At 41.7% G+C, this 24902-nt stretch overlaps 1 protein-coding gene across 3 annotated transcripts in view; it reads right to left on the reverse strand.

Annotated features, from left to right (window-relative positions):
- The window catches only part of LOC129179425 (tetratricopeptide repeat protein 28-like), a 234345-nt gene that overhangs the window by 85999 nt on the left and 123444 nt on the right, over nt 1–24902 (reverse strand). The window lies entirely within an intron of this gene.

Genomic DNA, 24902 nt, shown 5'->3' on the forward strand with positions numbered 1-24902 from the left:
CAGTTATTTAGCTTCCGTTGCAGTAGTAAACAATAGAGGCTGACAGCCACACAGAACCAACGTATTATATAGGTCAGGGGTAGGCAACCCGCGGCTCCGGAGCCGCACGCAGCTCTTCAACCTCCTTGTTGTGGCTCTATTGGTCATAACAACAACAAAAAAAACCATCAAGCGTCTGAAACACAAGTCAACAGATGAGAACACTAGTACAGTAGACGCCTCTACAACATAAATAATCCGTTCCGAGAACGTTTATGTTATAGGGCTTTTATGTTATAGGAAGCGTACAATACATGTAAATAGCCTAATCCGTTCCAAGATCTTCCCAAACTCACCCCTTTGGCCCTTCAAAATATTCAAAGTCCACCAAATATGGTGGGAAAATATAAGAAAACGTTAGCATAAACATAGTAGAGTAACATTCCAATATAAAATAAGGTAATAAATAGAAAGTCTGTTATTTGTCAGAAAAAAACATTTATTTCAGACTCTTCAAGAAACATTCTTTTTTTTAAACTGCCAAGCTGCTATTATGTTTTTTTATTATATTAAAGAAGGTTACAAGTTATTTTAATTTGAATATGTGAATGACTAAAAAGGCCTCACAAACTGCACTTTTGTTTGTTGTATTCTGTTGTTATAACAGGTAAAATTAAAAAAGACCACAACTGGTGTTACACTTGCGGCTACAGACTACTTTTATTTAGTATAAGAGGGGACAAAACGGATCTTTTGATAGTAAAGGTTGCCCACCCCTGATATAGATGCTCATATTTGCACACTTTTTCGCTCAGACACTCCTCAAGTTGCTCCATTGTTTTTACTTGTTATAGTGTACTTTTTAGCTCTCCCACAAGAGGGGAGAACCGGAAATTATGTACGAAGAAAAGCCGACCAATCACAGCTCGGTGGGCCGCATCACCGTTGATGCAAAGTTAAAATGTTTTGGAGGTGCAAAATGCATTTGGAGAGTTTTGAGGGGTGGAGCAAGGTCTGTAGTGCTGGACCAAAATTCGAGCTTAATTCTGCAGCACATCAACTACTTGACACATTGCATATTTCTGCAAGGGTACAGACCCTGTTGCAGTATTCTCTAGATGGAACTGAAAAAAAGCAATATGTTGTAATGAGCATCAAGACATACATCCTTGCGGAGCTTTTTAAAGGAATTTCTGGGACACGATTCGCTGATCATATTGTGGAAAAAAAGTACAGCTTGAACATAAAATAGTGCTAATATTTGCAGGACCAAACTGCATTCATAAACTGTCTCGTCAAAAAAAGGCATATGTATGTTTGTGTCCTTGGCCTCGTCAGTATTTTATAGCTGATTCTGATGCAGTTTACCAACAGTAGCACAGAGAAACTGAACTTCATCCAGCTCGATCTTTTCAAGCCAAACCACTAAATCCTCCCAAAAGCCAGCAAATGTCTCTGTGAAAAATGTTGGAAATACACATTTACAGCAGTAAAGCGTGAGGAAGATGATGGACGGGGCTGTGCATAAAGCGAGAACAAAGATTAAGCAAGAGTTCTAACCTTTCCTTCTCTGGAGTTTTGTGATGTTTGTGCTTGCGTGTGGGGGCAACAGCAGACCAACCAACCATCTGGCAACGCTTGTCACAGTGGCAGCTCCAAAAGTGACACACGGACTAATTTGTTATTAGCATCTAGGAGGTCTATTCATTAGTCTTTACAAGCTTCTCTATTAGGAAGTTAGAAAGCCTGAGAGTGAAAGGGGCAAGAGGATTAGCAAAAATGAGACATGACATTGAATTTATGGAGACCGATGATTCATTTTACATCCATCCAAGCACCCCCATCTCCACCCACCCACTGACTAGCAATCTCCCCAGACCTGCTGCCCCCTTTACGGTTAGACATCCCTCCACTTGCATCACAACCCAATAGAAAATGGCAAGACGACAGAAATGTGATTCAGGGCATTAATCTTTGTCCTAACACTGTTATTATATGAGGAGAACCTTGGCCGGGGTATCCGCTCAATAATAATTGCATCTAGTGGAGTTTGGGCAGGACGCACTGGCGAGAGCAGAGAGACCCACAAACGTTCCGCCCTGGGGAACAAAAGACATTTAAAAGCACTTCTCTCTTTGATTAGATTTAGCCTACAATATGTGCTCCAAGAGGTCTTTGCCTTTATTCTCTCAAGCGGCATGCCACGACTGGGGCAGAAAAAAAAGGATGCATAAAATATCAAACAAAAATTGGCATCCTTTTCTTCTACCTTGTGCTCTGCTACACACAGCTAAAGAGGATTCCTAAAGAGGAGAGTGCATTAAAATATTGCACACACAAGCACAGGAATAAATGCATAAATGAAACAACCACTGCAAATATGACAGAATCAATGTGCCGTATAGCTGTGTAAGATTTGCTTTTTCTTTCATTAATCTCCCGCTGCCTTCACAGCGTATCATGCGGTTGCACGCATACGCACACACACAATATAACTTCCATTTTGGCATAATCCAACAAGTCAATTCAGGCAGTTCTCCTCATAAAACATAGATTGCCTTGAATTTACATTACAATAAGTGATTACTAATTCAAGGAGATACTGACAAGGGATGTAAAATCCAACTGTCACATTCAAATGAAACACTAGAGAGCAACAATATAGTAATCCCTCGTTTATCATGGTTGGTTCCAGATCTGACCCTGATAAGTCAATTTCTGTAAAGTTGGAGTCCTTATTCATAACTCAAAAAATGTGGTAGTTTGAGCATAGAAGACCTGTTTACGCCCTTCTAAATGGAGGGTTTAACATTATTAGAGCCCTCTACACATGAAATAACAACCCTATAGTCACCTTTACACTTGTATTACCCAATATAGTAGATATAATAAGTAACTAAGCAATTTAAGACATAAATAAGACTTGTGTGTGGCGGGCAGACAGGAATTGACGTCAGAGGTTCAGGGCTGAGTTTTAGCTTGGCGTGGGTCACTGCAGCAACAGTAGCCCGTATTTTTACTAGGGATTTTTTGTATTATTGTGAGATCATTCAAAACCTGCAATGAAATACAATACTGACATCTAATAACCAGTGTAGAATGCTACATATCATTCACAGCATCTTTGAAAGCGTCTTTTGAATGCCTTAGATTTGCCTTTTAGTTCATTTGGCCAATTTTGTGTTCGAAAATGCTTAATTTAGGCACGAACAGCATGATTAATTAATTAATATATTTTTGAAAAACCGTTGCAGAGTGAAGCCGTAAAATTTGAACCGAGAAATGGCGAGGGACGACTTTTTATTCCATTCCACGGGGTTGAGGGCTTACTGAGGACCCTGCCAATAGTTACCCAATCTCGGCTGGTATTCCTGAGTGACAACTGACAGATTGGAGCTGACATTGTATCAGAATTCACATAAAACACAAACATTCGAAACATCAATGCAGGCAACCAAGACTGCTGTGTTGTAGTTTGTTCTGCTTAACTTCGCTCTTTTGCTGCTTCCTCCACATTGTCCTTGTTTTGGCACACTTTGAATTTACCTCACAAGCAGCCTTCCAGTAAATGTTACAGCCGTCTGGCAACTACCCTGAATTCCTGCAGTGGAAATTCACCTAAATCGTATGAAAAAACAAAGCGGTAAGTAGTACAACCACCATACTAGTTCTGTTATTTCAATCAGAAAGTTGAAGAAAGAGCGAAAGCCATATATTACCCCGACACAACCTTCTTTTAAATTCACGCTTAACAGGATATTTTCTAAAAACACAGCAGCTTGGAGGTGTTGCTACAGTGATTAGCACAGCAAGCTCTTGGCTAGACAGAGAAAGGCAGCATGGGAGGAGAGGGAAGCTCTTTGCCCTTTGAATGGTACCATTCAGGTCCTCTAGCCAAAAACAATCTCTCCAAACTGCATGTAAATTTAGGGAAAGATTCTCTGAAGGCCTAATCCCCATGGATATAGGGACTCCTAAAATGTCATGCACGTGTTGTGCATCTTGTGCAGCATAACATCCACTGTGGAAGACTCCGAATTGTGCCTAGGGATTCATATGCTGCAAGGAATCTCCCTGCATCTTAGCCTCGCCTATTTAATGCAGTAATGTGCTGATGCCACAGAAGAGTAGATCGTGTGGGAAGGTTTGTCGTTCTCACCCGTGGGTAAAATTCGAGGATGGTAATGCGCATGTGTGTATTAAATAGAGAGAGATAGATAAAGCGAGACTCAAGAAGACATACGAATGAGGATAAAAGCTTTTCTTGTTTCTCTAGCCTTTTAATATTTTATGAATGCTTGTTTGATGTACTTTTAAATATTCATGTCTTTATGCTTAGGAGGAAGAGGGAAATGATGCAAAAAAAAGAGAATTCACTATGGTACACTGTGCTACACACTGTAGGGAGCAATCACACCGCGTGTGCATCTGCTCAAATAAAACACTACACAGCACATAAGCTCCCATTCTCTTTTATAACACACAATTGAACATGGACACGTTTCATTCAGTGACAGCACTGTTGTTTGCAATAAAGCCCAAAGTCAGAGCAGCTGAACAGAAAGTCGACAAGATTAAGTTTGGGAGTTGTGCGCAAAACAAGCTGTTAGAGGCTTTTTTTTTTTCTATTAGCAGATTAATGTCTCGGCATATGTCCTCACTGACGTCTTAGGCTCATCTTGAGTGCACTGCAACCAAAGTGGTGTCCTCAGCCCTAGAAGCGTGTCTGTGTTTGCGCCTGTTTATCCTTCAAAATGTCAAACAGCTTTAAGAAGATAAAGCAGCATGCTCTCGATACACACTCCTATTAGTAAGACACTTAGGCTACGTTCACACTGCAAGGTATGGATGGAATAAATGTGGATCCCCATAAATACATTTAGTGCTACCTGTTCGCCCTCGCTCATAAAACACATTATAATGGGACTGTCTGTGAATGTAGCTTGTCATTCCAACTCCGTACAGTAGATGGCATCGGAACACTGCTTCTTAACACACCTCCGACCACGCGGCCTGCCAGAGAGTGATATCTAGCAGGAGGGATCCGTGTGACCAACTGAGCAACTCTGTCGCTACTTTTAGTGTATTTCCACCCCCTCTATATTCTGTTTTTCAGAAAAGCAACTAGCGACAAAGCTAGCGTCTTTTTCTGGTCTTATCGTGTACTTCTGGAAACTCTAACTTGAAAGGACATATTGCTCTTCTCAACGAGCAGCTGGTGTTGCATCATCCAGAAGAACATTTGTGACACAGTGCGACACATCCAACCATGTCTTCATGGGTGTTTGTGCACTGGGGCACAGAAAAGGCCCTCCCACTAACTCTGAACTTTAGAATGTCCAAAATGTCTTGTAAGTTCTATATGCGCTACCGCTTACTTATTGATTATACAACTGCTGAGCCTGCAAAATCAAAAAGCTTGGCATTCAGATAACTGGAGCTGACATTTGAGTCTGTTTCCTGCCTAAATGGATTTATGAAATCCAAACTACTGTGATGTCTTTCTAAACACTCAGCTGAACCCCTGGTATGCAATAGACAGCTTATCAAACAGACTCCCCAGCTTTGTGTGCTTATGGTTACCTGATAAGCAATAATAGAGATGCTCTCAAATGTGGAAATCAATAGAAGATAGGAGAGCCACAATTGACCACTCCCCACCTGCTGCAGATGGTTTCCGATCCCCCACAGGGTAGTTGGTATCAGTGTGACAACAATGAATGAAACCCCTGCCAGCATTATAATGGAACCCACATCAGACCACCGACTCGGTACCACAGGTTGCAAATGGTCTGTATACACGCACAGAAATAAAAGCTGAGTGTCAATAAATCCTTGAAATCCTTGAAAACATGTATTACTTGAAATTAGCTTTCCACACAAGACAGGACCCGGGGATCAGACCCACAGTAATAGTACAACTCAACGAGGAGATTGTCTTTGCTTTCCTTTGATGTAACCAGCGGTGACCCAGAAAAAAAACATTTGTATACCTCCACTGTCCACTGCACATCCGTGACACTACACTTTCAAGGTGATCTATTTAGTTTGTGCAGTAGACAATGTCAACTGCTGAATTTGATATACAGTGCTAACAGTTGGCAATAACAAATTAGCTAGGAGAACGTCTGGGGGAAAAAGGGAAATAGCAAGATTGCTGCTTTGGGCCTCCTGCCCTTCAATTTGACAGAGTGTAAGCAACAATAGATTCAGCTCATAATTAAATCTATTTCTGAGGCCAAATCTGGGACTTTCTATCAATCTTCCAGCAGGTACTACTGATGTCTGGGCCAAAGGAATACAGAGGTCTGGGGTCAGGGTAGCATGGTCTCCTTTGCATTGAGACCACACTGAAACTTTATGGCCACGGTTGTGCATTAATGAGCCAACAACTGGCATGCACCCCTACAATTCCTTCAGAAAAAAATGCATTATAGTCAATATCGGAAAATGAATAGAAATGGTCCCATTACTAGACTGGTACTGAGACTATAAAGTCAAATTTTGGTGAAGGTCGGCTCTTACGCCTAATTTATACCTAAATTAACTCCTAAGCCACTCATAATGTTCAAATAACACATGAAGCACATAAAATACAGTAATAAAACAATAATTATACAATAAATAAATGAAAAAGTAATAAAAAAAAAAGCCAACACACTAGCGACCAGGTAGTTATGGGTAGTATTAAAGACTTTCGTGATTTCCAAACGCCAGTCAACGTGACATGTCCTGTCTGCATGACAGTTGAGTTTGCTGACGTTGTTTTGACAAGGTTCGATTTCCAATTAATTATGGGCTCCTATACATAATCACCAAACGACATACACACACGGAATACCGTAAACAGAGAACCAACTGTACCATGTGAATACGCCCCCCCAGAGGCTGTCTGTAGCATTGAAATTACATCTGATTAGCATTTATCCAATTACTATTTGATACAAGAAAAAAAAAAGTCTCACCCTAACTCAAAGGGCCACATTACGTTATTTGATTGTGCTTCAATCTGTTGAAAATAATCTTCCTTATGCTTTACAATGTAACAGGCAGGCCCATAAATATATTGTTTTGATGCAGGCTAGCAAAGTGTAATGCTTTTTAGCATTTCAACAGAACCAAACGCCCCTGATCAAAGTCAATATACTGTGTGCATCTTTCAGTGCCTTTGTGTTTGGATTATTTCAGCTAATCAATGAAGTAGGGCTAGCAGTAACTCAGTCCATAAGGACCTGCTTGTGGTTGTGGCTTTGCCGGCGGAACTCGTGGGTTTCAGACAAAAACAGGTGTAGCTGAGAGAACACAACACTGTCGGATGAAAACAATAATAGATAGCACTGCTTTGCTGTGCTGTATATGCCGCCATCTGTGCTTGACTCAGCAGTGATTTGATGTTGCAACATAAGAGGTGTATGTCAACCACTTATGCAAGTCAAATAAGAGGCACCTTACAATCTGTATGTAGGTAGACGCAATAAAATATTTATGATCCATTGATGTATTCCTCCCTGAGGGAGTTGTCCAGGATGGTGATTGCGGTTCCATTCATAGCCTTTAATGAGGCCATTAGATTAGATAGGTTTAATGAGGGCAAATTAAACTGATCATTCTTTGTGGAGCTGGCAATTAAAGGGTAAATGTTTCATTATTCAGTGAAGGGGTGACAAAAAAGAACCAGGATTCCTAGCCCAGGCTTCAGTGTGAGAGACAAGGAGGTACTCTCTCAAGGCTACCAGGCATCGATTAGCTGGCTCTCATCAAACTGGCAGTTAGCACAGGACATGAGATTGGAAAAGGTCACAGGTAGGTATGTGGGATCAGAGCTGAACACTCGGCATTCACTGTGTCTTGTATGATGTGGCCCCGGGGACGCTGTTCTCAAAATAATTACCAAATAGAAGCAGAAGCGCCAGAAGGTCAGGGCTTGTGATTGTGACTGTGTCATAAGGTGCATGTCCACTTTGAGAAGAAGAAAAACTGATATGACTCATCTAATCACAAACAGATGAGCCATCACAATAGTGGCAAGATGCGAGGTCATGCAGTGGCACGCTGTCACAATGCACGGTTTGGTAGAAGGAATTCAATTTTCTTTCCGCTACCCGCTTGTCGGCTGTAACTGATGGTTGAACACAGGAACTAGACCAGTGGAAAAGAGATAAAACAGCAGATTAAACCGCAAGGCGTCTTTAGCTTATAGCACATTAATTCTAAAGTTAAAAAACAAAAACATGTCAAACTTTACTGTGGTGATTTATAGCTCCATTTGTTACATGGATGAAGCTAGCATACTTGCATTCTTATTAGAATTTTAAGAGTCTGGGGGGTGTGAAACTGGCGGGGGTCAAAGAGTTAAACAGATTTCCGTGCCCCTTTTAACTTGCTCCCTGGTTCCGCTCAGCTTGAGCATTGCCCACCAACCCCACAGCCACACGGGGGCTGGTTATCAGTTAGAGTGGGCATTAATCACGTAAAGGAGCTTTAATCAGTCAAGGCCAGATGGCGAACCCAAAAAAGAGCAAACTTTAGGCTGCAGTAAAGCTTTCCATCCAACGTGGTTAAGGCGAGACATGAAAACTTCAACAGAAATTGACTGCACAATTTATATCCTCAACGGTACTTTTTTTTCAAACATTGTCCAGGAGCTAAACTTTTTTTGAAGAAACTGATTATTTACAGCCATACCAATTGAACAAGCAGCCCTGACAATAAGCAGAGATTATTCATTTAGCTTCACCGTGACGACAGAGGAGGCTGTTTGGCCCTGACACAGTACTCTCCTGGCCCCAGGCAACAAATCCTCCATCTTCATTTGTACTCGCTTAATTGGATCTGATGGTGAACTCGAGCACGGCTAAATAATACCCTCTTCTTTGTAAACACTGGACGGTGACATGCAACACAGAAAACCACTGACCACCATTGGGTATTAAGACTGTTAGTCATGACCTACTGACCCTCGTCTCCCACACCTTCTCAAAGCCCAAACGACTACAAAACAAAAGCCAAAAAACTTAAAACAGTGCAATGCATTCATCCTCCAAATCAGTGGTTCTCAACTGGTTTGGCTGCAGGACTCATCATCACCCCTTAATGACGAATGGAAATGTTTCAAATCAAATATCTTATATTTAATGAAAAGAGAATTTGAGGAAGTGCCAAATAACACCGTGCACCAGCACAAAACAAGTATAATGAACATTTCAGGAACATTAAGCTTGTATCCGCAAACTCCCAAATGATTTGAACAAAAAGCATCCGTAAACGTTTTCTATTTTGTTCCTGCTCACGTTTGGTCTGTACTTGCTAGCTGAGCATTGTAAAACTGAACATAAATAAAGCATGCCAATTATAACTCACCTAATATGCAAAACAATTTCTCTGTGACATTCAACAGGAACAAAATTCATTTTAACAAATGCGCTAGCCTGATGCTAATTTCCATTGGAAATCCCTTATAGGTGCTAGCGATTAGCATTAGCGATTTTATATGGTGATTTCAAACACTTCTCAATATGACAACTAAATACATGACTAAGATGTTCATTCCACTTAAACAGCTGGTATACAATAAGCATAACATGTTTTGAGGCAAACATTTTCTAAGGCTCAACAAGATACAGGACTGACGCATTCATCATTTTAGTGGTGGTAGCCTACTAAATAAACGTTGTTGGTCTTCTTCTACGACAGCAGGTTGCAAATAGCATTACAGAGTGCTGTCGCCACCTATAGGAATAGACATAACCCCGCTGCATTAAAAATCCCTTTCAGAATAAAAGCGCAAAATTAAGACTGCCACCCACTGAAAACGGGTTCACAACCCAAAAGCAAAGTTTGAATACCCCAATAGTGAACGTCTACAGTCATTACCCTCTGCTACAGCCACTCTGTAGGTAGAGTCACCTGTCCATGTCAGCACTTACATTGGGTTCATTAGGTTCCTCAGGCCCAAGCGGGTGGTTGCCTCATCAAACAAGAGTCAGCAAAGAGGCTGACCTGAGTGTGTGGCTTCTCCGTGGCTACCCTGCAACACTTCAAAAGCCTCCCAGTTCGCATTTACGGAGAGCACTAATGAAAAGCCTGGCATGAGGCTCGCTGCTTTTGATTCTGCTAGTGTGGAGTCACGGTTGGGTAAAAGCAAACTGAATCTCAGATAAAGAAGCTGAGAGGACTACAGAGAGAAGCGGGCAGGGTGCGGAACGCCGCTGGTGAGGCAGTACAAAGGGTTAAACGGGAGGAGGAGGTCTAAGGAAGGAGGAAGAAGGTAAGAGATTGAGACAAAGGTTAGCACATGAAGGAGACAAAGATGCCTCTTGTTATTCCATCCTCGTGTACTGTACTTGTCTTTTGCCATCCAGGCTATCAGAGCTCTTTATTGAGTATGACCTCCTTCTCCTTCCTACCTCCCTGTGCACCAGCAGCATCCTTTAACTGGGGCTGCCATGCTTGTGCATACTGACATCTCCCAAGCCAGTCCAAGATAAATGCACTTTAATTCACAACACACACTATGGGGGTTCATATTTCGCTAATTCCCTCTCCACCAAAGTGCTGTATGAAGTCAATGCAGCACCAATTTAAGTGTGCGATGACAGGCGGCTCTACTTATCATATATATGACATGTTCCAGCACTGTGGCCCGCAAGGGAAATATCTCAACCACAAGCAAAAAGTACAATTATTGTGCACTAGAATTTCGCTCATTAATGAAGTTACTTCTCAAGGCTTCCTGTTGAGAATTATTGGTCACTTGTGTAGCAGTAGCACAGTTTACAGGAGTGATATGTGAGCATGCCCATCACACACTTTAACAAGCGGTAGCGATGCGATTTTAACTACAAGTGCATTTCAATTGGCTCCAGCATACCCGTGACCCTTGTGAGGACAAGCGGTACAGAAAACGGATGGATGGAGGAACACTCCAATCGAAATCATGACCGTCAAGTCTCATAATAGAGCTAATTGGCAGAGATCTACAGAAGGGAGTTGCCTGCCTCTGATAACATTCAGTGCTTGTGTAGCACATCTGTACAGGCTCTGTGTTAGCTCATTAAACAGCAAGTTCCCTCAGCGTTCCTTGGCTATTGCCATGCATCATTAATTGTGTCCGCCTTCTAATCACGTTAGCTGTATTCAGCTGGCTTTGATTTCCAGCGCCGCGCATGTGGTGTACTTCAGTGACCTGTCCAGTCATACCATGGCGTGAACATGTCCACTTACCACCTGTGTTTAAAAAAATAACTATGATGCTGCATGCAAGATGGCTAGGCAGGCACCGATCCACATTTTTTCACTTCTGAGCCGATCCTGATACAATTCCAACACCGCAGCTCTGTTTGCTTTAAAATGCAACCACGACAAAATAACATGAGCAAATGTAGCTGAAAGAATATCAGCAAACGTCGCTGTCTTCACACATGTAGCGTCTCACGCACATATAGAGTAGAGCTACAACAATTAATCGATGAATCGATGATTAAACGATCATCAGGGGTCGGCAACCTTCACCATCAAAAGACCCATATTCCTCCTCTTCCAGTAAAGGGAAATAGTTTGGAGCCGTAAAACATTACACAGCTAATAAACATTTAAAGGTTTTCATCTTTATTGGATTTTACAGAAGTGCAGAATGTATATTGTAGGCCTAATTTGAAATAATTTAAACACGCCTTTTTGAGTAATTCTGGTATTTGTGTCAAATTAAAACAAAACGTAGCCAACTTCAACATAAAAAAGCCCATCAGAGTTCACATATCTGCACATCAGCGCTGTCTGCTCAGTATTGTTTACATCACCCGACTCATCGCAGGCAATTCAATATGCCTTCGCTGATAATGTCGTCATGCCGACTGGGGATGTTTGTTGTCATTCTATTGGTGCTGTCACTGACTGTCTTTGCAGAGAGAGGCATTTCTTAATTTCTTCGTTATTTTCTAATTTAGACTAGATGCTCTGATATGTTTATGAGTGATTCATACATGTGTTCTCCATCTGTGAATGGCTTCACCCCCAATCTCAGGAGCCACAATACAAGCAGCAGTAGTTGAGTTTGGAGCATTCATCCACTGCTTGAAAGTAAGTTTGCTCTGCTCAACCAAGTTCCGAAATCGCTCTCTTACGACCATCTGCAGTTGGGTATGAGTGTGTGTGTTTGCGGCGTGAGTGAAGGGCGGCTGCATGTGTGGCGTTCGCTGATACTCGTTTGGCTACATTTGCTGACAACAACAAACTGACAACATCAAAGCACACACATGGCTAATGGATCGGAAACCTCCGCAGGTGGTATCGGAAATTTCGGCTATGTGCATTACGCTGGGCTCGGACCGATACCGATACCGATACTGGCTCTGCCTTATCCCTAAAGCTAGAACAAGGAAAAACACACAAACACACACCAAACAACATCAGCTATGAGTCATACAATGCTTGCCAACAATCAATGGGACTGGCTGCGCCCTGTTAGCTTTAGTTACAGAGTGCATTCATTTTCTCATTTTGAAACAAATGCACACACAAAAAATAGATTAATGAGATTTGTTCAGATTGGCAGAGTATTGTGCTTGCTAGTACGCAACGATGGCAAGAGGACTGCACTGTCTTTGTAAAAAGGCATATTTTAAAGCAGATGGCATGATTCTACATCTATTTCATGAAAAACTCAGGGCTGTGGCTGCTTTTACAAAAAAGGAAGCGTCAAAGGGACAGAAAGAAGCAGAATGACCCAAAAAACCCAAGAGAGCAGGAGCACAAGTGTAGAAAATTGAGGCTCTGCTTAGCTTAGGACCAGAGAGAAACGAAAGTAGCTCTCATTTCATACTACACAGAGTATGGCAATTACTGGTGACAGGAGTTCACACGGAGATGGGGAAAAGACTGATCCAGACAAGCAAGACTCTGTTTGCTTTGTTAAAAGTAATTAATCACAGTGGCCACAGAGGAATGGTGCCTTTGAGAGTGACACAGCTCTACTGTGTGTGTGTTGACGTGGCTATCTGTGTAACCATATGTGAATACACATGACGTATGGCCCAGCATTGAATTCTGCTCACATCCGAACTAAAAGGAAGGAAGCAAGTTAGGGAGGAAGGAAGACTGCACCCTTTCACTTTCATGCTAGATGACCTTTGACATGATCCAACATAAGAGTTTACTACAGTAAGGAGATTGTAGATGTTTTACTCGTGCAGCTATCCGACCAAATATGGTTCATCTGTGTTGTTTGTTACTGCAAAAACAGGCTGTGGACACGATACGTCCCCCCCACCCCCCACACTGCAGTGATAACAGCAGAAGCAACAGCCCACAGCCACAAGCATGATCAATAACAGCATACGCACATGCACACAAACACGGGGGACTCCAGTGATCCCACAGAAGCCGGGGGTCTTAGGGGAACGTGCGTCACTGGGCGATGGGCAAATTGGATGTGAAATTGTGAGTGCAGCCGAAGACAAAGGGGTGGGGCATGGGAGTACTATGGGAGCTCTGTCGTTTCGTGTTTCTCTCCCTAAGCAAGAGAGTTAGCAGGGCAGCAGCTGCAGCAGAGAGATGGTCCTGCTTAGAGAAAGCTCTCATTGAAGTGGTGACTGAGCAGCCGCAGGCCTCGACACTAATTTCAACAGAAGCTGAGGAGCCATGTCAGGGTCCTCACTGAGCAGAATATTAAACCCTCCTATCTGGTGCTAATGATTACTTTGTGCAAGGTAATACTTTACAAATGCACATCAGGACGTTTACTAATTTAGATAGACACTGCCCAGTCCAGCCAGCTGCTCTTCACTTCTCATTGTGGTCTTGAAGGACATAGTTTGGCTAATAAGAGAAGTGATCCTTGGGTTCACAGCATGACAAACAGATACAGTAGGAAGCTTTACATCTTCTTCTTCGCATGTTCAACCCTGCAGTGACACCTCAAAAACAATATTACGACACATTCCACAAACACGACAAATATGTCGTGCTGCATGTTATACAGTAAACGCCTGCTTTTCACGGGGGTGATGTCCGAAACCACCAGCAAATGGCGAAAATCTGCGAGTAATTGACACTCCCATTAAAATGTGTAATTCTGACACACTGCCACCCAACCCTTCTGCTAGCTTGACGTTGACATTTCCTCTGATTTTGGATTAGCATTTGCAATAAAAGTGACTGTTGTAATTATTAGGGGCTTAGATTGTGCTTCAGAACCCTCCCCTTCTCTCTTTAATATGTCTCACACTCTTATTAAATGCATTTAAAATGATCAAATGTATAAGTACTCACCACTAATGTAGGATATTAACATAAGATGATCGATGAACAGATGGAATAAGAGTCACGGTGTAGTAGTTAAATGTAAGCTTCACTTTTGCGTCTCACAGCAACTATGGTGCATTCAACACAGTGCAAAATCTTAACGCTTGACGAAAAAAACATTATCTGTGAAGCATAAAGATGTAAACGTGTAAATGATGGGCTTCTTTACCAGTGATACATGGATGCTGTACATTTTCCCTGTATTTATAAATTCTTACAGAGTTTGGGTGAATGAGATGTTCAGAAAAACATTTCTAGAGAAAAAAAATTGTTTTTTGACAACTAATTTGAGAATTTGCGAGGTTGTGAATGCTGAATCAGAAACATTATATTTTGTCCAATACCTTAGAAAGTGGTTTGTACATTTCAGTTTATTATGTATACATCCTAAGGTAACCGCAAAGTAGATGACGCTTGTTTCCTAATTACTTTTTATTTGTCAAAAATCCTACTGAATTCTTGCCCATCTATCCAATTTCTATAGAAGTGAAGTGAATTATGGATTGCTTTTACGGTTTGCTTTAAAGCTACTGTATGCAACGGGTTCCTCCGTATCGAAAGGCGCCGGCATTCAAACGTATGTAATAGCATTATATCATTATGTCTTTTTTTTTTTTTTTACATTTTTGTCTGTTTTTTTTAAAATATGCTAGCCGGTGGTGGTGGTCTGATAGTTTTTGGTTTCAAAAAATGTAATTTGGTGCAAGTTGCATACAGTCCTTTTAATACAAGCCAACGGATCTACGTGATTTAAAAATAGGGTTAAAATAAAGGTGTTTGTGATAAATGGTGAAAAGGTCAAGCCCCTCACACCAACCACAATATTGCATGGCTATATAAATGACCTATAAGGCTGTCCACAGAGTGACCCCCATTGATGCAGACAATCCCACCAGCATCATTTGCTGAACCAATAGCCCTGATGTACAAACACACACAGCAGTATTCACTCTCACATTAGAAGGTCTTGTGTGTGACTGATGTTCTATTACACCAATACAATACAGCCATTGGATAATATTAAATCATGCTTACCGTGGTAATTGTAAAATATGAGCAGAAGATGCTGTTCTATAAAATCAGCCTTCTTTACCTGGAGCTTCTAAGTGCATTTTATTTGTCTTAATATTAGCAAAAACTGCAAGTGAAAGGCACGAGGTTTTTGATTATATTTTATGCCAAATATGAGATTCTCTGTGCAACAAATTATTCTCTGTGCCGAATATTTCCTAACTATCCTCCCTGCATCATTTATCATGTTGTGGCGTTACGATAACATCCTGTACTCAGCCTAAACTCCTAAAGCTGTTTTATACATACACTTCCTAATATCAGCCAGTGATGGCTCATTATGCAGGCCTATCAAGCAGGACCTCTTTTCATGTGTTTTCTCTCTTGGGTGGCAGAAGAAAAAAAAAAAGCTCTCCATGCGCTACTATCGTTCATTCAGTGCCGCTGGATTAAGCATCCTATTTTAAAAATGTTTCCGCTGCTTTTCCCCGCTGAACCTACAGATGAAGAAAGCTTTGGAGAATACAGAGAGAATTTCATTCAACCTGAAGTGCTTCATGTTTCCCAAAGGGAGTTTTTTGCCTCTGTCAGGGGCCTGTAAGCTAAACAACCGCAAGGAGAGGGCCAGGGAGCCACTCATCTACTGTTCAAACATGGTTAACTGAGCCATAGTACAGACTTTTTTATGAAACAAGCACATTGATTTGGCTCAAGCACTCTCTGAGAGTATTTTGTTGAAGGAGTAATACAAGGACACAATCATTTCCTACAATAAAGGCAGTACCAGAAGACATATAAAGATGCAACTCTATTTCACAAACTCTTATACAGTGTAACTATTAAATATGCAAGTTCCACAGATAAAAACAATGCTAAATTAAAACAGAACTGTTAATCTGTCTGATTGTTTTTGTTTTATGTATATGCAATGAAGGATATGCAGTATAAACGCAAATTGACTTTTAATGAAAAAAATATCTATTAATAACATCACATTAGCAACCACACTTGTTGATCGTGTCAGTTGAATTATCAACATTAAAAAAAACATTATGATGAGGTTTGATAGAGTCAAATGTACCTAAGTGAAATAGAATAACATATTGTAATGAAATGGTGTGAGTGCCTGTGTTATGTACGGTATGGGGCTGTGGTGTCCTCCTCTTGTCTTATTAAGCCTGTTGCCTGGGGAGACCACAGTAATTATGCAGCCACTCACAACACCTTTTGGACTTTGGGCCAGATTCAATGGGCTGTTCCAAATGTCAGGCACCTTAGATGGCAATTAAACACCCATTCACTTTGTGTGTGTTAATAGGCTTTTTATATTGTAAAAATAAAAGCTGTACGGTACATACAGTAAAAACACAGGGTTTTTTTTGCAGATATGACCAGGTTATCTTCTCTAATTGGAGGGTCATATCTTTATTCAAGAATGACTGCAAAACAATTTAAAATGTGACTGTTTGCCTGGAGAGCATCTGACTTAAAGACTAAGAATAATAAAATTATATATTAGTTTCACAAATAATGTCCCATAAATTTGCATCCCTACGTTGTACCTATTATAATTCCCAATAACAAAAACACCTGGTCACACATGCTACACCACCAACTACAACAAGGTTAACACAGCTTTCTTGTCAAGGTCAAAGATGATTCACTGAGTCCCGGTCACATTCACTGTTTTCCGTCAACTGTTCACCTCTGTAAAGCCCAATTAATAGACCACTATCTATGTATGCATGTCACAATGGCAGCTGCCATGTCCTCTGAAGCACCCTAGCACTCGTCTCCTTTTTCCAAGAGACAACTACAATGGGTGCTCACTGTTTATGTCACCTCTTAATTGCATTTTTCCCCCCATGGTCGAGGTATGCCTTTGTAAAGACGCCTCGAGGAAGGAAAAGAAGGTCAGGCTGCCAATTTGGAGCTGGCAGTCGGGAAAGTAGCAGCAGCATTTAGTTTCGCTTGAGAAGAGAATGGAGAGTTGCTGCTCATCTATGGAATCTACTGAAGACAAAAGAGATAAGTGAAGGGGAAAAGACAACGAGGAAGACAAATCCCCTCCTCCTCTCTTTCTGTCTCAAAATTCCAGGGCCGCTGCCAGCAAAGTGAATGGAAGGATTCTTGGACAGTTAAAAAGGTGTGGAAATTGAAAAAAGCATTATTTGCTGTACCAAAAAAAGTCAATATATAAATATTTTTCATGCACCACATTTTTATAGTTTGAGGGATTTTCAAAAGACTTCAAGTAAGTATGTGAACTCCAGAAATTGTCAGGGGTGAAGAGAAAGCTTCAGACAAAGTACTACAAACAAAAGAAATCCACTCTTATGCTGCCTTAATAACAAATAGCCTTTCACAAAGCAAAGAATTGTGTGCCCCAGTTGTTACTGCGTTGTCTCCCTGACTGGAATAGATAGAGCTTGAAAAAGAGCCAGTGAACTCCGGACTTTCATCCCTTTCCATTTCTGAATAATTTCCAAGAGGCCATCTGAATGTTGGAGTGAGGGAGGTGAGGCAGAGTGGACGACAGAAACAGAATGAAAGGATAAAGGCGTCTGGGGAATGCACACATGAAGAAGGGATGAGATCTGACCCATCTTTCACCGGTGCACTCTGCTTGAGCCTTGCTCAAAATGTACCTCACAAAACAAAAAGAAGAAAGAAAGTTGTTTCAAAAAAACACAGTCCGGCATGTATAAAAAAAATACTCTCATCTCTGACCTCTCAAAGATGTGGGTGTGACTTGGACAAAGACCAAGTCTATTTTAAAAAAGCAGCAGTATAATCTCTGTCGATCCCGTTATTTACATTCCACTGTGTCTGGGTCAAACTCTGTCCGTCTCTCTTTGACTGTCTGTCGGTCACAATCCAGAGTGTCACTGCACCTAGTCGGGAGGACATGGCAGCTCCGGTCAAGAGTTCTTCACAGGTCAACAACTGGGTTGCACCCAAGGAGACACCAGCTACTGTTTATGGAAAAGAATCTGTCACCAGTCGACCGTGAAGGTCTGGCTGTTTCAATGAGTTATATATATACGTGTATACATCTGCATTGCGCAAGATGGAGATGACAGGCTAATTGCAATTTGATATGATCTTGTTTTGTGTGGAAGGGTATGCACACACACAAGAGAATGGGAGTGCGGGACAGATGATGGAGGGGAAAATGTTTCACACCCATCACTCCAGTGGTGACCCATTTGACCCCAACAGTGGCGCAGATACTCCACACAGTTTCTGCAGCTGCCTCTGCCTCTCCAGTCTCATACCCACAAAAGTGAGTGGTTTTTGACACCCCGGTCAATTACAGATGTACATTTATCACAGCTTCTTGGGAAAAAGCTCCTTGTATGGTGATTCACCACAACTACGTACTATCTACTAGAAGCAGATGTCACTATGGTTTTCCATAGTTGTTTTCCTCAGAGAGCCTCATCCAAAAAAAAATGACTCAGCACAGTATAGGACACAAGCATTACTGAAAATCACCATAAACACTTTGCCTTTCAAGTGAAGGTAAAAGCTGCTTGAGCCTTTGAACATGAACAGCCACATCTGCCAAAGAGCCTCTCTGCACCGGCCCTCAGGGACTCTGAGGATTGGCCACACATCCTCATGTTTTCCAGTTTTCCACAATTGACACAAATGAAAATAAATACATTTGGAGAGTTATAATGGAGAAAGGACACAGTAGCAAAGAGGCAAGAGATTCCAAAGCCCCACAAGACCTAAAAAAAAAGACTCCCTCCAAACAGTATAATAATTATTAACATTATGTGAATAAATGTCTTCCCCTGCTTTTCTGTTTTACGGTATCCCTCCCGTGCATTTCCGCACATCTTGGGGGTGGTGAGGCAAGCTTTTAGAAGGATTCGTTTTGATGATGCTGACTGTCTCTGAGGAGCAATTACAGCTGCCCTGTCGAATACCACAATGCTCTAAAGTACCAGTTCACTGCCTGAGGGGCCCTCATTGAAACCCTCATTTCCAGCAGCAAAACTTGGCCCACACCAGCCTTTGAACTGTAATGAACAATCCCAAAGATAAAACCAGACCATTCACAAAAATCACATCCAAGTCAACAGCGGGTTGCACCTTTATACCTGAACCTTTCAACTCAACCTTCACCCCAAAAACCCTCAAGGCATTCTTTTCATGGAAAATCTCCTTCCATATTTGATATCCCTGGTGACAAAGTCCTTATTAGTGAAGGGAGTCCAGTCTCCTTCTGAGGCAGATCTTGGGGTCCCCAGCGGCCACACACATTGGAGGAAACGATGACTCTATTCCAACCTCTATTCCTTTGTCGCCAAAAGATGAGAAAGCTCAAGGAGGAAGGGGTGCATCGATACACTGCTCCTCATCGCCTCCTTGTGTGTTTGATGGTGTGCTCATTGAATGGTCTTCAACGGGAATTAATAAGCCCTGAGGTAAGTCTCGACCAACAGCTTATGGCCCATCTAGCAACCTAGCTCTCTGAAGGAGGTGAGAGGTGATGCAAGCAGTGCAGCCCTCACGTTTATCAGCAGGTGGCATCCTCTCAGACCTCTAACCGGAGCCAATTAGACGCACAAGACTGAAACATGCAGTTCAGTATGAGTGAATATCACAGATATTGACTGTCTGCAGCTTGTTCTTAGGGTCATCACCTGCCTGATCTGGGAGGTACTTTAGCTTGTGCTGCACTGCAGGCACTGAGCTAATGATCAGCATTGAACAAAAATCTGACTGCAAAGAGGAATTTAGAAAGTTATGCCAAATGAAATGGTGGTTATTTACAAAAAATGGAGAAAGCTAAACCATTAATACATAAGGCTCAAGTCTCATACTGCTGTTTAACGATTCCGTCTGCTTCCGTTTGAATATTTACACCAGATGGTGTCATCTGATTTTATTATAATTGGTTAAATTATAATTTTTTGGCTGTGGAGGGTAGCTAGAATATCACAAGTAAGGTCCAAATATGTCTCAGAAATATCTGCTTAAGTATGAATAACATTTAGTAACGTATGCTTAAATATGACGAATAGGGCTGCAGCTATCAAGTATTTTAGTAATGGAGTATTCTACTGAAAATTCCTTTGATTAATCTTGTAATTAGATAATTGGTAACATATTTTTGTTAAAGAGCAACTATACATACACATGGTGGCCTAGTGGTTAGCATGTTGGCCACACAGTCAGGAGATCTGGAAGATGTAGAGTTTGCATGTTCTCCCCGTGTGTGGGCTAACTGGCGACTCTATATCGTCCATAGGTATGAATATGAGTGTAAATGGTTCCTTGTTTATATGTGCCCTGTGATTGGCTGGTGACCAGTCCAGGGTGTACCCCGCTTCTCACCCAAAGTCAGCTGGCATAGGCTCCAGCATATCCTAGTGAGGACAAGCGGCATAGACAATGAACGAATGAATGAAAGAGAAAATGAGACATTTCACATCTGTATTGGTGTCCTTAAAACAATTAAACACAGTCTGATTGGTGGTCTGACAGAAGCTTAACTGAACTAGTCACCTGACTCACAGTCACCATGTCACAGCATGCAAATGTCTGAGCAGAGCAGCTTGTTGACAAACAGAGCGGATACTCCTCCCCCATGATTCTTTTTATATATTTTCTCTGTTTTGGGGGATTATCAGTGAGAATATGCAGGGCATGGGGAGATTTATAAAGAGTACTTGGGAGGGGGGTGAGTAAATGTATCCCCTGAGCTGTGGGTTTCAATCAGATTGAGCGGGTGCAAGCGCAGCACATTCTTTCCCCCCCTGCTCTGCATAGCGCGGTGCTAGTCTACATCCTTCTGCTGTATTAGCGTGATGTATGACCCTGACGCGGTGCTACTCCTCACCACACACCCACCTACAACCACACTGCTCCGAATACCCTCCGCAGCTTTTTCATTCCACCTGTCACACAGTTATTCATCTCTCCGGCTCTGGGCTCCTCCCTCCCTCACACTTGTTTTATCTTCTCAGCCACCGCTGCCTTATTGTATCCATCACTTCACTTCGTCTTCATGAGCATTCCTGTGGTTTTGTTTTCCTCAAAACATACATAATGCAGCGAGCTCACCAAAGACTGCTTTTTCAGGAATTTCTGCCAGCTATGTCAGCTAAGACATCCAGTGAAATGGAGCGAATAGAGCAGAAGAGGTGAGCAAGTTAGAAGGGATCACAGTGGTGGCCCTAGCAAAAAGATCATACAGGATAAAACAGCCAGTCTGAGAGAAAAACACGGAAAAAGTAAGAGTGTACCAGAATAATACAACTTGTCAGTTCACTGTACGTGGGTCAGAGAGATCAGGCCTGCTGAGATTAGGTGAAAATGCAATCTGTAAAAAGTTAATTACCAGCACTTACAGTCTGGTTTATTTGAAGATAATTCATTGTATTGCTATTTACACAAGACCACAAGACCAAGAGGTCTTACTATTGCCGGTGGGAGCAGGAGGCGGCGTGATAGGGAGAGAAAAGGCTGTCATACCAATTCCCACTAGTCCCTGCTTCCTTCATTATCTGTGGATGGTGCCTACAGAAATGCTTAATTGGGTAGCAGGTTGTGTGGTACAGCTCTCCCTTTCTCCTGTGTGTTATTTATATATATGCTTTATCATTAAAACACAACAGAATGAGAGGTGATGGCCGCTTTCATACTTAATATGTGAAAATGGGGAAAAAAACACACATAATTTATTTAGACTTGTATTTACTGTGTGTGAATGGAGTCAATGAGTCAGTGTGAATGATTAACGCTTATACTAGAAATTCCCTCTCATGAGAATATACTCAATATTAAAAGCAATGTTTATGAGAAGCATGGCCCTTTTCAAACTGCAATTGCAGATCTCCCTCTGAGCATCTTTGATCATGTGGGTGTTTGAGACGGATGCTTCAAGGGTTAGTGGAGACCCAGATGTGTCTACTGAGGATCCCAGCAGTGCCACACCTCGAACACCAGCTCGTTTTTTTTTAACAACATATCTCAGCTATCAGCGCCACACTCTAACCCACACTGCGGAACTGATTCAATCAGCTGACCTGGGGGCAAATATGAAACCGTCGCCTTCTTATTAACAGAGTGTGGAGGTGGAGCCACACCTCAGTGCGTTGAGAATGGGCTCAGCTGAGTTGAATGCTGGAGTCACTGCAAAGTGCCGACGGGGAGGAGGAGGAGTGCGATATTAAGACGAGAGGATTCCATTTGATTAATCCATAAACTGATTTACAATGTCTGATAATGTGCTGGCAGCACAGCCACACAGGCGCTGCTATGATTATATCAGCCATGGTTCATAGGAATCACGTATCAGGTTAAGCTTGAGGCTCAAAGGAGAAAAGAGGTGTAAGTGAGTTAACATTAAGCTAGTGCCATGCGGTGATTTGTACTAAGGTATATAAAGTGTGGCATGTTAGCTCTAGAAAAGCAGCAAATAAACTGTGGGCCAACAACTTAAACCCGAAAGCTGAAAACCCAGCTTTAATCTAACTAGCAGCTCAAAGTACCTTTTTACTTTCCAGGAATGAGGTAAAGCCACAAGAGGATAACGTTAAACTGTTAACAAGACATTGTCTTTTACTTAAAAATCCACTTTTTTTTCCTACAACTCCCTCAAATTGTTGCCACCAAGTTTGACGTATGTAAAATATCTTGAAAATGTAACGTCTACCCAAAGCCCTGATTGATTAATTTAAAGGTTTAAATGATGGTTCGTAAGACCTCGGTCCATACTGCGTACAGTGAATCTCAGCACATCCGCGATTCGGCATTTGCTACCCTACAAATTAGGGGATTTTTATTCAAACACCTTTTTGCTTAACAAAAACACATCTCATTCACCTACCTATACATTTTACACTTTAAAATTAGTGTGTGAGGCATACTGTATAGCGGGCTTAAACCTGGATTGTGTTGCAAGTTAACAATGGCAGGTGGGTTTGGAGTGGGGGAGTAAGCCGTGTGTCAACAGTAAAGATTTTTACGGGTGTCTCAATTACTTGTGTTTTTTTTCGCCATCCGCTGGTAAGTTTGGAACAAAACGCTCGTGAAAAGCAGGGATCTACTGTATATATGCGAGATCTAATTGCATTGATCCAGCCTAGAAGTTAAAAAGTAACACAAATCAGGGCTGTAATAAACACCATACCACACCAAACACCATAAAACAAAACTACACCATGTTGTGTACTTTCAACAGTGAAGAAGTTAGTTAAACAGTCCATTAAACATAAGAGCAGAAGAAGTGCCACAAGATTGATTGCGCACAAACAGCTGATCCACATGTGCGACAGGAAGCAACTTCTTGACTCGTTGGTCAAAGATGGATCACCAGGTTGGAATTTCTGCAATGTTTAGCCAGAGCCTTGGGAAGTTTGGTGGATGCTGAAACCATACACTCCTGCACGCCGTTTGACACGGCTCACAAGAATGTAATTTATGCATCTGTTTACAAACACAAGCACTTTGTTCTAAATCCCACGAGGGTCATGTTCCTACGCTAAGTCAGCTTCAATTCACCATCAAGGTAAATACTGTGGGAGCGAGTGGAATTTTCCCTGACTGATCAAAGGGAGAGTTTAAGAGCTTCTATTCCTGTACTCGCATAAAAATTCATGGTTCACGGTACACCACATGCTGACGTCAGGAACAGCACAAGAGTGAATAAGGCAAGACAGAATAGCAACATGTATTATGTCAGAGGCGCGGCAAACACAGCAGCATATACAACATTAACCTAACTGTAGCAGCAGCTCCGCAAATTAAAACACTGAAAACATTTTCAACTAACGCCTGACACATTTTAGCCGTGAAGCAGTAAAGAAAGACAGAAAATGCAAAGAAGCAACAAAATTACCAAAATACTTCTTTGCGTGCAAAGTAAAACCCACCTGGCCCACCATACACCCTCGTAGACATGTCTTCATCCAAGCTTTCCTTTAGTCGTGATTAATGTTCCCTTTCCAGACCAGCCATGCGTCACTGATCATTTTATATGAGACAGCACACAAAAGTGGGAAAATTGACAAACCATTAAGAGACCATTAGTGCCAAAGGATGGCACTAACTGGATGACGTTGACTGGTTCTTTCATCAGTGGCAACAGAGCAGCAAGAGTATTAACATGATGTTTGCTGAGGCATTATGAATGGATCCAATCCAATTCTAGTACTTTAGACTCTGTGGTATTTCTTTCTGGCATATTGGAAAATGTTACCAGGACATATGTCAATCAAATCCTACTTGGGGCCTCTTAAAAAAATCATCAAAACTGTAGTATGGACCTGTTCTGTATAAGATAACCTCATCTGTTAGCAAACCTTGTGCAGGGTTGTGGAAAACTGGTGCCAATCTCAGTTGACATTGGGCGAGAGGTATGGTAAATGCTGGACAGTCCATCAGTCAATCACAGGATTGACATATGGAGACAGACAACCTTTTCCTTGAACGGTCACACCAACAGGCAATTTAGAGTCTACAATCACGCAAACCTCTATGTTTCTGTAGCCTGGGAAGAAGCCAGAGAAGCAAAGGAAAAGCCTCAAAGACAAAAGGGGATCTAAAAAAAAACCAAGCCGCTATTACAAGGTTTCCGCCACATGTAATGG

The sequence above is a fragment of the Dunckerocampus dactyliophorus genome, chromosome 4 (genome assembly GCF_027744805.1).
Source record: "Dunckerocampus dactyliophorus isolate RoL2022-P2 chromosome 4, RoL_Ddac_1.1, whole genome shotgun sequence".
NCBI classification, from domain to species: Eukaryota; Metazoa; Chordata; class Actinopteri; order Syngnathiformes; family Syngnathidae; genus Dunckerocampus; species Dunckerocampus dactyliophorus.